At 42.9% G+C, this 15,859-nt stretch overlaps 1 protein-coding gene across 2 annotated transcripts in view; it reads right to left on the reverse strand.

Annotated features, from left to right (window-relative positions):
• Positions 1 to 15,859, reverse strand: part of FGF14 (fibroblast growth factor 14) — a 636,316-nt gene that overhangs the window by 125,520 nt on the left and 494,937 nt on the right. The window lies entirely within an intron of this gene.

The raw sequence follows: 15,859 nt of genomic DNA on the forward strand, positions 1-15,859 counted from the left end.
TCTAAATGAACTGAACTGAGAACTGGATGCTAGGAATTCCTAAATGTTAATCCCCGTTCTGCAGCTCATTTATAGTATGGATTTGGGCAAATGGCTTATATCAAGATTTGCAAAACTGTTTGCTGATTTTGATTTCCCAATGTGCAACACCTTGATCCTGATTCTTGGATGTGCTGAGCACCCGTAACTCCCAATGAAGTTACCCCAGGGATGGATTTGATCCAGTGTGTTTTCAGCATAGTTAACAGTGCTGTAGTTAGGCATCAGTACAGCAGGATTGCCGGCTGACTCAGTTCTCTGATGCACTGAAGAGTGATTATACCTTCAGTTAATTCTATTTGTATAATTTATTAAGAAGGTCGGGGGGGGGGGGGAGCCCATATTCCTGTCTGAAGAAATCATGACCCTTCTATAAGTCCTCTGGAGATTAAGGTGTCCTGTAGGTGAAACCACAGGAGCAAAGTCTGTATAATTCTATCAGAGTCAGGCTAAGTGTGCTGCTAGTCATCTTTCTTCTTACGTTAATGCCAGGGAATAATAAAATGGGTTTAAATAAAGCTCTAACAGAAAGATATTTTTTTATCTGTCAGATTAGCATTTCAGGATTTTCAAATGCAAAGCATTATGAAATTACGGAACCCTGGTCTATAACTGTAAATAGAAAAACCACAAATTTCATTTAATTAATACAGTTGGTCTTTTTCCTTGGAAGGCCTACACAGCATTCTGTTGCAAAGATTCTATGTTTTTTTTCTACTGACAGACACAGAAGTCAGCTAAAACACTAATAGCTCTAACAGAAAAGTTCTCTGTGTTACTGAGCTATAAAATCAATCAAAGCAAGTGTGAAATATTGCCACTATAAGTAGCTCTGTCCTCACACCATTTTGTCTAATGGACAATTTAAATGGGTCAAGGATACAAAGATTTTGGGAATACTTTTAAACATAATATTCACAAATATGTTTAAAAGTAACATGTATGTTTTACTGAAGTCATCTTATACGCAAATTTTCAAATAGGTGAAAACATTTAAGAATTATGTGGGGATGCTTCCAGATAATCAAAATGATTACTATGCTACAGTTTAATAACATTCTAATACTATTGTTCACAATACTTTCAAAACAAATAAAAAGCACAATTTTCACGGTAATAAAACTCCCCCACAAATCAAACTTGCATCGTCCAGCAGTACAGACTCAGTGTGTATTAGCCAGCCAATGGCCTGACACACGTGCCTCTTCTCATTAACAACAATATTCATCCACCAGTCTGGATGGGGATCAAACAATGTAGATCTTCACAAGTTCATTAGTATAACCCTATATTAAGATACAATAAGGAGACCTGGAAGCAGACCTATAATTCATATAGCTTCCTTACTGTACACAAAGCTTTAGAGGTTTAGGAAAACAAGGGCTCGATCCCAAGTAATTTAAATACAATGGACTGATCCTGATACATGGCAAGCACCCACAACTTCCATAGAAGTCAATGGAGACTATGGGTGCTCATTACCTTTCAGGTCCTGACCCTGAATTAGACAAATTACACAATGAATAATAATATAAAGGGAGAGAGAAGGCCAATGAAGAGACAATAGTAAATAACATGAAGGAAATACAGCGTGTAGGGAATCACCACAATTATTTTCCAAGAGAAGCTTTGTTTTTTCTGGTCAAATTTTTGTTTTGGTTTGGTTTTGTGCAAACAGCTGACAGTTATCTAGACTAGTGTTTCCCAAACTTGGGACGCCGCTTGTTTAGGGAAAGCCCCTGGTGGGCCGGGCCAGTTTGTTTACCTGCCGCGTCCGCAGGTCCGGCCAATCATCACTCCCACTGGCCGCGGTTTGCCACTGCAGGCCAATGGGAGCTGCTGGAAATGGCAGTCAGTATGTCCCTCGGCCCGCACCGCTTCCAGCAGCTCCGATTGGCCTGGAGCAGTGAACCGCGGCCAGTGGGAGCCACGATCGGCCGAAACTACAGATGTGGCAGGTAAACAAACCGGCCCGGCCCACCAGGGGCTTTCCCTAAACAAGCAGCGTCCCAAGTTTGGGAAACACTGATCTAGACATTCCTTTTTGCAGGGAATGTTAAACTGAAAATGAATAGTAGCAAGATGACTAAAACTATGGGAGATAGGTACTGTGATGATGAGCAGCTACTGGTAGCATTCCACTTTTTGCCAAATATGTTAGTTTCACATTAATTAATCGAATGTTTAAATAGAGGTTGCTGTTGTGTTATTTTGCTAAATGTTTGAGAGTTCCACCTGGAAAGTCTCCAGTAACTATGCATTTGATAGAGCCTCTGGATAACACACAGTTGGCTTGGCCATTAGAGTCTCCTTTTTCCAAGGAATTGACTCTATAGGAGATGATATTGCAGTCAATGGAGAGAGAATTAAATGTGCAATTTAAAATAAAACACCGGAACAACATTGTGAATTTCATGGAAAGGGTCAGCATTAACTTACATTAGCAATCTCTGTGTAGTTCACATTGAGACAAGGCTGTACACAGCAGCAGTACCACGGCAACATGTCTGATGCAGGCCCTCCCAACTCGCATGTGCAGTACTTACACAGGGTATGTCATGAGTAGAATGTTAGGTGCGCTGTTAGAGGATGTTAGCTAACTTGTTCCAAACGAACACCAGGGAGACTAAGTTTCAAACTAACCAGCTAGCATATGTTAAAGTCTACTATGCCTTGCCAAACTAGCGTTTCAGAATGTGATGATTAGAACAAGTTATCTAACATGTTCTAACACCACACTTTTATCTGAGTCAAGACAAACCCAACAGGACTTCTGCATGGTGCAGAGGAAAGGGTTAACATGCTGTGAATTTTTTTCTCTACCCTCTCTGGTCATATCCACTGCTTTTCAATTCCATCTACTTACAAAGTGAAGGACAGCACTTACCTTTGAGTCTCTTAATACTAGTATATTTTTTAAATTGCAGATTTTATTTTAGGCCAAACATTCCTCCTGCTTGTAAATGTGTTTGGCACAATAAATACATTCTTAACCAAAACTTTTTGGCAGTAGCAAAAGATTCACACTGAGTTCCTCATGGGCAGAAGCCCTGACAAGCTAAAGGATTAATCATGCAAACTACTGCATTAAATGCTGCTGATAGAGAAATATACAACTGAGTGCCTCAAATAAGGTAATTGATCTAAAAACCAAATAATATTTTTGTTTCACCCTTTAAGAAAAGCAATTGTTTTAATATAAAAAGATGAAGGTCATTAATACACTAACTTTAGATTCAGCCTACAATGTGACATTATGATGTCATGCCTTGGGCAACACATAAAAGTAGGGTGACCTTTATTGGATGGAAATAAGGGAAAACCACATGAAACATAAGGGATAGTGCTTTATTTTAAGGGACATTTTAGGGAAACATTTCCCTTAGCATATCATGTATTTTGCTCTCAAGTGTACATTTCTACATTCCTTGAGTACGCAATGCATTTATCATAAACCAGAATTTAATGTTTAAAATGATCAAGAGATATCCCTTAAAATAAGGGTTGGGTGGTCACCCTACATAAAAGGAAATGGGACTATTAATTCTAATTAATCAAAATGAAAAATCTTTGTCCAATTTTATTAATATAACCCTTTCAACCATGAAAATTAATCTCTATGTGCCTTCAAAGACTGTTCTTCACTGTGAATTGAGAAGCATGTGGCACAGATACTTAAGTCTAAAGAAGAGGAAGATTTTTAAAAAAAACACACCTTGTATTTATGTTGCTAAGTAAATATGTGACCGAAAACAGTGTTTAGTAAATTTGTAGCAACTTTTCAAATCATACATGATAACAATGAAGAGCTCAGGCCCAGATAATGGTAAAACCAATGGCATCATGGCCAAAAGCCCTTAGCATCTTATATTATTTCATTTTGTAGTTTTCCATAAAACCTTAGGTAATATGTTGCAATGTTCAGGGACTCTTAAATCTTGATGGCTCCGGTTCAAGCACTCTTAATCTTGCCCATGAAATGATAATTATAATATCTCTAGTCTGTTTTGTTACCCTTTTACTACTATTTCTCTACTGTAAAAGTGAAACCCAATACAGCAACATTTTATACAGTCTCAATATTTTATACAGTCTTTCTGAGAAATATTGGGACATATTAGGCCCAATGGCAGCCTTACATGATAAATTGTGAACCTGAGGTCTTAGCACACAGCAAGCAGTTGTAAGGTGCACTTGTTTTCTTGTTATTCTGTTACTATTTATATTCTGGGGAAGAAGGAGAAGGAGTTGGGAGGTTCAGAGAAGTTACACCTGAGACAAAAACAGAGAGAAGACAAGCATCATCCATGCCAGGGATCGGCAACCTTTGGCACATGGCCCGCCAGGCCAGTTTGTTTACCTGCCGCGTCCACGGGTTTGGCCGATCGCAGCTCCCACTGGCTGCGGTTCGCCCTTCCAGGCCAATGGGGGCTGCGGGAAGCGTTGCGGGCCGAGGGATGTGCTGGCCGCCGCTTCCTGCAGCCCCTGTTGGCCTGGAGCGCCGAACCCGGCCTGCCAAGGGGCTTATCTAGGGTTACCATACGTCCTCTTTTTCCCGGACATGTCCGGCTTTTCGGCAGTCAAACCCCCGTCCGGGGGGAATTGCCAAAAAGCCGAACATGTCCAGGAAAATGGCGGCTCTGCTCCTCCCCAACTCTTAGGTGTCAGTTACACAGAGCCGCCGCGGCTGGAGGCTCTGCTCCTCTTCTGCTCTGTTTAAGAGCCGGGCTGCCCGAGAGCTACCGGCTTCGGGCAGCCCCCGTGCCTCCGGACCCTGCGCCCCCAGCCGGGCACTTCCCCTCCCGGGCTCCGGCAGCGCAGGGTCCGGAGGCACGGGGGCTGCCCGAAGCCGGTAGCGCTCGGGCAGCCCGGCTCTTAAACAGAGCCGAAGAGGAGCAGAGCCTCCAGCCGCGGCGGCTCTGCTCCTCTTCGGCTCTGTGTAACGTACACAGTGTAAGTTACGCAGAGCCGCCAGAGCTCCGGAGGGGAAGTTCCCGGCCAGGGGCGCAGGGTCCGGAGGCATGGGGGCTGCCCAAAGCCCGAGTGCTACCGGCTTCATGGTTTGCTGGGCAGCCTCCAGACCCTGTGCCCCCGGCTGGGTGCTTCCCCTCCCAGGCTCCAGCTGCGCTGGGGAAGTGCCAGCTGGGGGCGCAGGGTCTGGGGGCTGCTCGGCAAACCCTGAAGCTGGTAGCACTGGGGCAGCCCTTTCCCCCTGGCTGGGAGTGGGAGGGAGGAGGGGGTGGGGTTAGGGTGGGGAAGGGGCGGAGTTGGGGCGGGGCTAGGGGTGGGGAAATGGGCGGGGCCAGGGCCTGTGGAGGGTCCTCTTTTTTTTATTTATGAGATATGGTAACTTTAGCTTATCCTGGCAGGCCACGGGCCAAAGGTTGCCGATCCCTGCTCTATGCAGTTTTAGAGCAGGGATCTTATGCAGGTTAATGCAACAATTTTTGAAGAACAGGTTTTCTGAGCAACAAAAGACATAAAAAGAAAAGGAAGATAACCTCCTTCACTCTTAAATTCAGGGGTGAAATGGTGGGGTGGGAGCTTTCTAAAGAAGGCCAGAGGAGAGGCCTGGTTTGGGAAAGTCTGACTGAGGAAGCTACTGCATTAGTATAGAGTGGAGGGGTAGGAAAGGAGGGAAAGGGAGGAGCAATAAGGGGAGTGAGGAAGGCAAGTGGACACTGAGGCCAGCGTCTGGTGGTCACAGAAACAGCATGTGAACTGGAATTGGCTAGAAGAAAATGTAAGCAAGCCCTGAAGAGGAGGGCATGAACCAAAGGTCAGCTGAGGGGATCTGGGTCTATGAAGAGAGGACTTAGAAGCACTGGAGTGTTTCATTCTCATGGGGTATGCATACACAGCCTGCGGCAGTGAGTCTCCCAGCCCAAACTTGGGCCAGACTAGCACACTAAAAATAGCAGTATAGACAGTGTTTTGAAGTTGTGGCTGGGGCTCAGGCTCTGAAGCCTAAGGAGTGGGGTGGGATCTAGAGCCCGGGTTGGAACTTCAAAGTGCTGTCTACACAGCTATTTTTAGAGTGCTAGCATGAGTCTCCCTAGCTCAAGTCTGTCATTCTGGGCTGAGAGGCTCACTGTAGACATACCCAAATCTACTCCCAATGTACAGTACCACTACAATGATATACAAGGCTTCTAAAGACATTCAAAGAGGGGGCCCCAAAACTTTTAGAGCCTATGGGTACTCAAGAATTGATCTGACCCTGGGCATGATTATTCTCTTCAAGCCAGATCTACACCAGAAAAGTACTTTTATGCTGATATAACTGCATCCGCACTTGGGCTTTTACTGTTATGGAAATATCGCATAAAAATCACCCCCCTAACCAACATAACTATACTGGCCAAAGGATCCTATGCAGATCTGGTCTTAATCCGGTCATTTAAAAAAGATATTACTACCAACTTCTTGATGAATGGTAAGGAAAGCTTGCACCCATGTTGCACCAGATATGAACTTTCCCACTGCAATTCAACCACCCTGCAAACAGGAAGAAAAATGAAGGTAGTTGAATCATATCGCACAGAACTGTCAAAGGGGAAAAATGTAGAGGCTGCTGCACAGTTTAAAAAAAATAAGTCATCCTGCCCACTCATTATACTGGGGTGACTTCAATGGTGTTGCACTCGTGTAACAAAGCAACAACAAGCCCTCTGGGCTCTTGGAGGAGAGTGTAAGTGGTTTGGGTTGCATTAGTCATTTCTACTTTGTTTTTGTTGCCATCAAAGAGAGTGAAGTGACATAAGAAGTCAATGTGTGCAGTTACCTGGTCCAGGAAACTAGAGGGCACTCATGTGGTCCTACATCACACAAACATGATGCCCTTGACACCATATGTGGAGATGGCAGGAAACCCCAAATTGCCAAAGTTATACCCCATTTTGGTAAAAATGTAAGTGAATGATGGAATGAAAAGAAAGACCACTCTTAATGAGTGTAAATATAAAAGTAAATTATAAGAGAATTAGAAATACAATACAAGCTTCCACTGTTTTACAGAATCTATAGAAGAATTTCAGTGTTTCTTGGTCCCATATTCAAATAAAACACTTGACATTTTGCTCTGCTCAGCCAAAACTCTACATAAAGAAATAAACCCTTCCCATCATTGAGAATAGGAAATAGACAATTGGACTCCTACATTATTTTTCCCACTCTGACAACTTCTCACTCTGTAGCCTTAGGCAAGTTATTTTGCTGCTTCTCTATATCTCAGTGTCACCCTCTGTAAAATCAGATAAGGATGACTATTTGCCTTTGTACATTGCTTTAAGATTCTCAGGTGAAGAATATTGTTGTTAGACATGAAATAGCTCTGAAAATATATTTTAAATTACAAATGGCATTTCTGATTATATAGCACTGATATTTAAAAAAAAAAGGGTGGGGGGAGGTTATCTTGCCACAAAGAAATTCAGTGTAAGTTTGCAAACCAGATTCCAAGCTGCTTCAATGCTGGTTTACCAAATATTGGAAAATAAAAATAGTAGAAGATTTAAACTATTTGATTTTTAAATACAAGTTCTTTTAATAATTGTAGTCAAAATTTTAGAAGAGGAAGGAAAGGGATTTAAAGTATTTTGAGGTGGAGGGAGTGAAGAGCGTGAATCAATGCTATATGTGTCACAAATTAGGGATTTTTTGTTTTGTTATTAAATAAATGAGTACCATCATTAGTAGGATCAGAAATGAGAAATTGAATTAATTTTTATTTTCAATCACATATAACTGATTGTACATGGCAGTTTCCACTTTGTGTTTTTAATTGTATATAATAAAATGTGTGCCTGGGCAAAATAGGACTTCAGTGGGCTAGAATTTCTCCTTTGGGATCTACTTCTGACTCTGCCATAGACTGTGTGTGAGAGCGGGAGTCACTTAACCTCTCTGTTTAACAGTCTCCCTATCTGAAAAATGAAGGTGGCAAAACTTGCTAACACCTTCAGGTACCTCACATGAGTTGTGAAGCTAACAATTTATTTTTGAATTAAGCCCCTTGGGGTCCTCATATGGAAAGTGCTTTGAAAGTGTAAATTAAGTCTGTGCCAGCATTTTAAATCTGAAATCACTATTATGGCTCCTTAGTTGACATTACTTAGGCCCCGGTCCTCCAAACACCTATATGCATGAATAACCTCATCCATCCGAGTACTCCCAATGGGATTACCCATGACAGTACAGTTATGCACATGGTTGTGGGTTTGGCACCTTCGTTAGTAGAACACAAAGGTAAGCATTTTACCTAGCTTTCCCTAGAAATTCTGTTCCTCCTCGAATACTTTAATGTTGATATTTAGCCAGGGGTGAAAGTAACTTAAAGGACTTACCAGTACGCCGGAGTCCTGCATGGGGGCGTGGTCTCAACCGGAAGAGGTGGGGCCTTAAAAGATTTAAAGGCCCTAGGGCTCTGGCTGTGGCTAGGTGCTCCAAGGCCTTTAAATCACCCCAGAGCTATCAGCTGCAGAGGCGGCTGGGAGCCCCAGGACTCAGGGACGAATTAAAGGGCACGGGGCTCTGGCCACTGTGGGGCGCCCCGGGCCCTTTAAATCCCCGCCGTAGCCCGGCTGCCGGGGCCCCGGGGCTCCAGCAGCCGGGCACGGGCAGGGATTTAAAGGGCCTGGTGCTCCTGCCACTGTGGGGTAGCGGTGGCAGGGCTCCAGCGATGATTTAAAGGGCCAGAGGCAGTTGCAGGAGCCCCGGGCCCTTTAAATCTCCACCCGAGCATGGCTGCCAGAGCCCTGGAGGTGATTTAAAGGGCCCGGGGCTCTTCACAGCAGCTGGAGCCCTGGGCCCTTTAAATCACAACTTTCACCTCCGTATTTAGCAATTACTTTTCAGAGAAAAATAAGTAAATAGATTCACTTATGTTTATCTAATCTTCCTTAAAATGAACAAGCTTTTATCTTATATATTGATTTGTTATTTATATTTTGACTTGGTATACAGATTTACATTATAAAAACAAGAAAATGTCACCTTCATAGGGGCCCCTCCAGTGGATTCTGTTTTCCCGGTAATTCCAATAACACGGTGATATCAATTTGGCATTAACAGAAAGACAGTATTAACCATCTTTGGCATAAGATAGAGACGCCCCTGCTGTCTGCCAATGAAGGGAATTGAGTTAGAAACCTTTTTAAAAAACAAAAGCAAAACAACACAGCAGGCAATGAAATGCCAAATAAAATTCCTTTTCTACTGAGACAAAGGGAAAGAGGACTGGAGTACTTTAACAAATAGATTTTGACAAATAATAAAAAGAAACTCAGAGTGGGCTTGTTGATCTGCTGAACGGAAGACAGTGAAGAAAGAAAAGATTATTTCATTTGAGTTTAAAAACCCATCAGAGAGACCCAAAAAACTGTTTTAGCAAACATCTGAAGCCAATTCAAATGGAGAAAGTAGTATCCAGTTTGGTTGCATCAAATAACAGTAATATATAGCAAAAAATATAGGTTTCTAATGTTCTCTTTATACATTTGAGAAAGATATCGTCATACAACTATTTTTACTCCTGAGGGAGTAAATTCTGTGCATTGCAGAATTTTTTTCCCTCAAAGAAAATACATTCTGCCAGAAAGGTGCTGCAGTTACTCATTTTGCCCAGCAGGGGCCGCTGTGGCACCAGAACAGAAAGCAGCCACTCCCAGGTGGGAGCAGTCCCAGCTGTGGATAAGGAAGAGAAAGAGGCTGCCTTCCTCACAGTACCCTGCCTGTGTGGCCAGGCGAGGAGGCACAAAATATGGGGAGACTGACAGCGTTGAGCACATGGGCCTGCTGGGGGGGTCACAGACTGGGGTTCAGAACGGCTATTGGGGAGACAGATTTGGGGGGGCTGAATAGGAGTGGGGGCATAGGGCCACATGGGGGGAGGGGATGCTGGGATGGATGGGGCGGTGCAGGGACACATTGGGACGGGGCAGATGTGCCTGACTGAATGAGAGAGGTTAGGAGTCAGCCAGGTCTGCATGGTGGAAACTTCCTAACAATCCCTCCACACCAAACCTCCCTCCTCCAAAAACACCTGTTCCATATTTCTCCCACCCATATCAATAACCCTCCACATTTACACCCAAGCTCCTTCCCAGCAATTACTTCCTTCTCCCTCAGCTCTGCCATTACCCCTGACTCCTCCAAGCCTTTGCTCTGCTTCTGAGGGGTGTGGGAAATAACTTTCTGTATTGTAGTATAAATGAATTATTACTCAGCGTTCTGTATTTATATGCCTAGTAAGGAATCTAATTGCCAAAAAACATTTCCTAAATCTTTTTTGTTACCTGTACTATTACAAACAGAGTTGCTGACAGGAACTTTGAAATAAATTACCAATATAATTGAAACTGGGGTGATTATATTGTGTTATTTTGACAAAAAAATATGCAGAATTTTAAAATATTGTGTGTAGAATTTTTAATTTTTTGGTGCCGAATGCCCCCAGAAGTATATTATGTAGCATGTTTGTATGCTCTTATGTTCAGAAACACTTCATCTTTGTGAAATAATACTACGGTAATTATTTTGAATGTAATCCAGATTCCTTTTCCAATACAATTCTTACTGTAGTCTAAATAATGTGGATAGTTTGGGAAGAGTGGCAACATTAGTATCAGTTCAGTCACATAACAGGAGGGTTTTAAATTTAAAATTGTGTGTTTTTTTTTTTAAAGTATGAAATAACTGTACAAATGTATATTATTCTTTATATTTAAGATAGTGATGTGTTTCAGTTAATTTTTTTTACTGCTGCTTTCTATAACTGGTACTAGAAAGCCAACATCCATTTTGGGTTCCCCCCCAAATTAGCACATATAAAGTAAAAAAAAAAAAAAAAAAAAAAAAGACTAGCTTTGGTAATTTTAGTGCCATATCTTACACTTCCATTTTCAAGCAGAGCTCCCCACTAGTGTGATTGTGGAGCTCTGCTTAAAAGATGTCATTTTATGGATTTCAAACTACATTTTTCCCTGACAAGGCTAGAGTCCCTGGATTTTGCAACCCTCTGCTCAAATGCTTATGACAAAAAGTGAGAAAAATTCACTCCAACATTTATTAGTTATTATTTATTAATTTAGATGAGGGGTCGGCAACCTTTCAGAAGTGGTGTGCCGAGTCTTCATTTATTCACCCTAATTTAAGGTTTCGCGGGCCGGTAATACATTTTAACGTTTTTAGAAGGTCTCTTTCTTTAAGTCTATATTATATAACTAAACTATTGTATGTAAAGTAAACAAGGTTTTCAAAATGTTTAAGAAGTGTCATTTAAAATTAAATTAAAATGCTGATCTTATGCCACCAGCCTGCTCAGCCTGCTGCCAGCCTGGGGTTCTGTTCACCTAGGCTGGCAGCGGGCTGAGCAGGGCCTATGGCCGGGACCCCAGACCTGGTGTGGGGGGGTGTTTCAGGGGTTAGGGCAGAGGGCTGGGGGAGGGGGTTCAGGGCAGAAGGCTACGGGGCGGGTGGGGGTGTAGGGCGGAAGGCTGGGTGTGGGGGGGATTCAAGGGTCAGGGCAGAGGGCTGGGGGTGTGGGGGGGGTGCAGGGCAGAAGGCCAGGTGTGTGTTGGGGTGTGGGGGGTTCAGGGCAGAGGGCTGGGGGTGTGTGGGGGTGCAGGGCAGAAGGCTGTGGGGGGGGTCAGGGCAGAGGGCTGGGGGCATGGGGGGTGCAGGGCAGAAGGCTGAGTGTGTGTGGGGTTCAGGGCAGAGGGATGGGGCTGTGGGGGTTCAGGGCAGAGGGCTGGGGTGTGTGGGGGGTGCAGGGCAGAAGGCTGGTGTGCTCGGCTCATGGGGGTGTTCCCAGCCCCCTGCCCTGAGCAGCTCAGGCCCGGGGCTGGAAGGGATATGCCCTATTCAACCCCTTTCCCCCAGGCTCCGTCCCTACCTCTCTCTGCTTCCTCTACGGAGCTGCGTGCACGCTGCCGCTCTTCCCCCTCCCCCTCGCTAGGGCCATCAGCTGATTGGCGCAGGGATGGAGAGGAGGAGGGGCCAGAAAGCACCACGCTGGAGGAAGAAGCAGGGGAGGGGGGAAGCTTGGCTGCTGCAGAACCAAGCTTCTGCCTCCTGCCCCCGCAGGGGAAAGCGGTGGACGGGGGGGCTGAGTGGGGCTGGGGGCCGGGACCGCGGCAGGGAGCTGCGTGCCACTCAAAATCGGCTCGCATGCTGTGTTTGGCACGCGTGCCGTAGGTTGCCGACCCCTGATTTAGATAATACCTTTCAGTTTACCTAGTACAGAGTCCGGCTGGAAAGAAAGGGATTAAAAAGTATAGTTTTCTGCTAACTAATAAAGCTGCTGTTTCAAGCACAAAATCAACCAATCACTTGTTTCTTCTCCTATTAAGACTGATCAGAAACTGGAGTTGCTGTTGAGTAACTGTAATCTTGCTCCATTTAGTCAACTTTTTGCTTATTGGAAGAATGATGATTAAGGGCTCTGTGTTGAACTTTTTGATTAAACTGCATACACATACGTTTTCTTTCTTTAGGGCTCCTACAGGACACGTACTTTGGCTACGCAAAGTTCCGCCACAGGGACATCTATTAATGTGGGCTCCTGTCCATGCAAAAGACCTAGTTTAAGTTAACAGGATTTATGAAGGTGCAGGGTCTGTGCTAACGTATCTATTTACGGGATTAAGGATTAAGACTCCACACATTACTTTTCGGGTCAGGTTTGGCATGTCAATAGAGTCAAATATTCTCCTTCACAGTCCCCCAAAACTGGTGATTTGCATGGAACTAACTCTATCAATAAAATGTTGTGTTGGACTTCCTGCAAGATATCATATGAATCCACCCTGTCCCTCCCTCTAACTCCCCTGCCCTTAATCTAGTCGTCATCCTCCTCCTCCTCCACCACCACCCTTTGATTACCAATCTTGTGAGTGAGGCACAATATCTCAGATGCAGCTATTCCGCATTTCCTAGGTGGGAATCTGCCCTGCGCGCACCAACCCCTCCCCACCCCCCAAATATAGGCAACTGGGATGATTTGATCCATGGAAAATAGAAATAAATCAGATCTATTTTCTAGTCCACTCTTGATAATGCACAGGAGAGTGGATTTCCAATACCGGGATGGAAATACCATACATTTTCAAAAGACAAAATGAAAAATTGAGAATGTTTCTAGGCCTGACCAGGTTTATACAGTATTCTGTTTCAAAGATGCCGCCACCCTCAGTGCACAATGCTAAGAGAAACTACTTTGATTAATGCAAAAGGGGTGGCAGAAATGCCTCAGTTGATGCTTTTGCAGCTGTCACTTTTGATGCCTGAAAGCCTGATATGTTCATCTGCTATGCTACTGGTGCCAATATACACTCATGAAAGAAGAGACAAGGGCACACACCGGATCTTCCAATGTCAAGGAGAAAACGGTCAATCCCTGCCCACTCCCATGCAACCTAACTGTTGAAAAAGAGCATTAAAACACTTCCACTTGCTGTGTCACTACAGCCTTGAAAAGAACTCTCAGAAAAGCAAAAGAAAAACAAACACACAGTCTGTAAATTGGAACAAAATCATACATGCTATGTATCTAGTAACAGGGAATATTGTAAACCTGACATAGGAGAACGCTGGTGTGAAAGAGGTTAATGGATAGAGCAATTCTCCTCACAATGGTTTAAGGAAAAAAAGGAATGGAAAATGATGTTCACACCTGGTGATGAAAAAAAAATCCCCTTTGTACCCAATACATTACAGCCTAATCCAAATCCCAGTGGAAAGACTCCCACTGACTTCAGCAAAAGTTGCTTCATGCCCTTAGTGGGGAGAAGAGAATAATCCTTGTGAACATGTAGAATACCCCTTACAAGTGAGCCTGGGGCCTTCTACAACAAATTCTGCAGTTTATAGCTTCCTGGAGGCAACTATAATTTATGCTGACAATTCTTCTAAAATTTCTAAGATAAAATTATATTTTACTTCTTTGGGCTGGCCTGTCTGTCCCCAATCTCCTTGAGTTATATATCCTCTCAGTCCCTCCCTTTCCCCTTGGGACTGTACCTGGTATTGTACATTCCCTGAAGTGCACAAAAGAGATCTAGGAGACAAGTTACACAAGTCTGGTATTTTATTCTGATTTCCATAGGAAGCCTCTCTTTTTTTGTTCAATTTCTACAAAATTAGAACCATCCATAGCAGAAGTAAATCCATCATCAAACGCTAATGTGCAATAGGGGTAGGGTGAACAGTTGTGTAAACAGCAAATATTAAAGTGATCTAATTTTATGCTTCTACCATGTATTTAACATTTTTTAAAATCCTTTAAGAAGCAAACCCTTCCCTTTTAGCACTCTCTTTCCTGGAGATCTGCAGTGTGCTCTGATTTTAGCCTGTAGCCTGAATGGAGGAGTGACAGTGTCTAACTAGGTAGATATCAGTCACAACACAGAAGTCAGATGCCGGCCAAAAGGGACACAACAAACAGAATGAATCATGCGTTTGAAATGTTGACTATATTTTTGTTTGGAACCAGTGGTATAAAACCCTTTTTCTGTCTTTTTAAAATTCTGCAGCTGGTAGGCAACTCTGCAATAAGTAAACAATTCCATGGCAAATTGGGCAATCACAGATTTTTTTTGTAGAAAACTGTAGGCCTCAGATATTGTACAGCCAACAAAAATAAATAACAAAATCCTAATGTTTATTTTTATTTTGAAATCCTTTGTTTTCATTTTTGAGACTCAATTACACAAAAGATGCAGTGGCAAAGTAAGTAAAGTCAGTCCTAAAGATGCATTCACTACCATCCCATTAATAAACCAAGAACATCCACCATGTGGCATGCTAATTAGAAAAAAACATGCAGAAGTGAGATCTAAATCCTCAGCTTTCTATTATTTGCTGCAACTGCAGGGTTTTAGCACAGACCCTGCATATTGGTTCAATAGTCTGTGTTTTGCCAGGTATTGGTATAATGTCACTTTTCATTACCAAATTCATGGTGGTAAATATATCACTAGGAAGGAATTTAGAATAGATTCTCCCATGCATTTACTACTGAATCCCTATATGACAGTGGAATGAATCATCTTCTCCCTACTTCCTTAGCCCCTTACATCAGGTCTCTAGTATGACTACATGTGCTCTGCAGATTTCTGATCCCATTCAAAATGCCCTCAAGGAGAGACATTATTTCCCCATGGCTGTATTTGTATTCAGCTAAAAAAATCAACAACCCTTGCAAAGTCAAGGGAAATCAATCAAGAGGGCCTCTGTTTCTACAGTGAATAGAATATATTGAATAAATGTTACACTGGAAGCCTCAGTAGTTTAACCCTTTGAGATGAGATTTTCCAGTGTGTTCTGTGTTAGTCCAACTCTGCTCCCATTGAAGTTACTACTTACTTCTATGGGAGCAGAGTTAAAGCAATGCTGAAAATCCCCTCGTCAGAACACAATCTAATTTTCAGGGGCATAACAACTGAAAACTGAACCTTTTCTAAAGCAGCAGCTCTCAACCTTTACAGACCACTGTACCCCTTTCAGGAGTCTGATTTGTATGATTTGTGTACCCCCATGTTTCACCTCACTTAAAAACTATTTGCTTACCAAATCAGACATAAAAATACAAGTGTGTCACAGCACACTATTAATAAAAAATTGCGTACTATCATTTTTACCATATAAAATTCTAAAATAAATCAATTGGAATATAAATATTGCACTTACATTTCAGTGTAAAGTATATAGAACAGTATAAACAAGTCATTGTCTCTATGAAATTTTAGTTTGTACTGACTTTGCTAGTGCTTTTTATGTAGCCTGTTGTAAAACTAGGCAAATATCTAGATGAGCTGATGTA

This window comes from Malaclemys terrapin, chromosome 1, assembly GCF_027887155.1.
Source record: "Malaclemys terrapin pileata isolate rMalTer1 chromosome 1, rMalTer1.hap1, whole genome shotgun sequence".
Lineage (NCBI taxonomy): Eukaryota > Metazoa > Chordata > Testudines > Emydidae > Malaclemys > Malaclemys terrapin.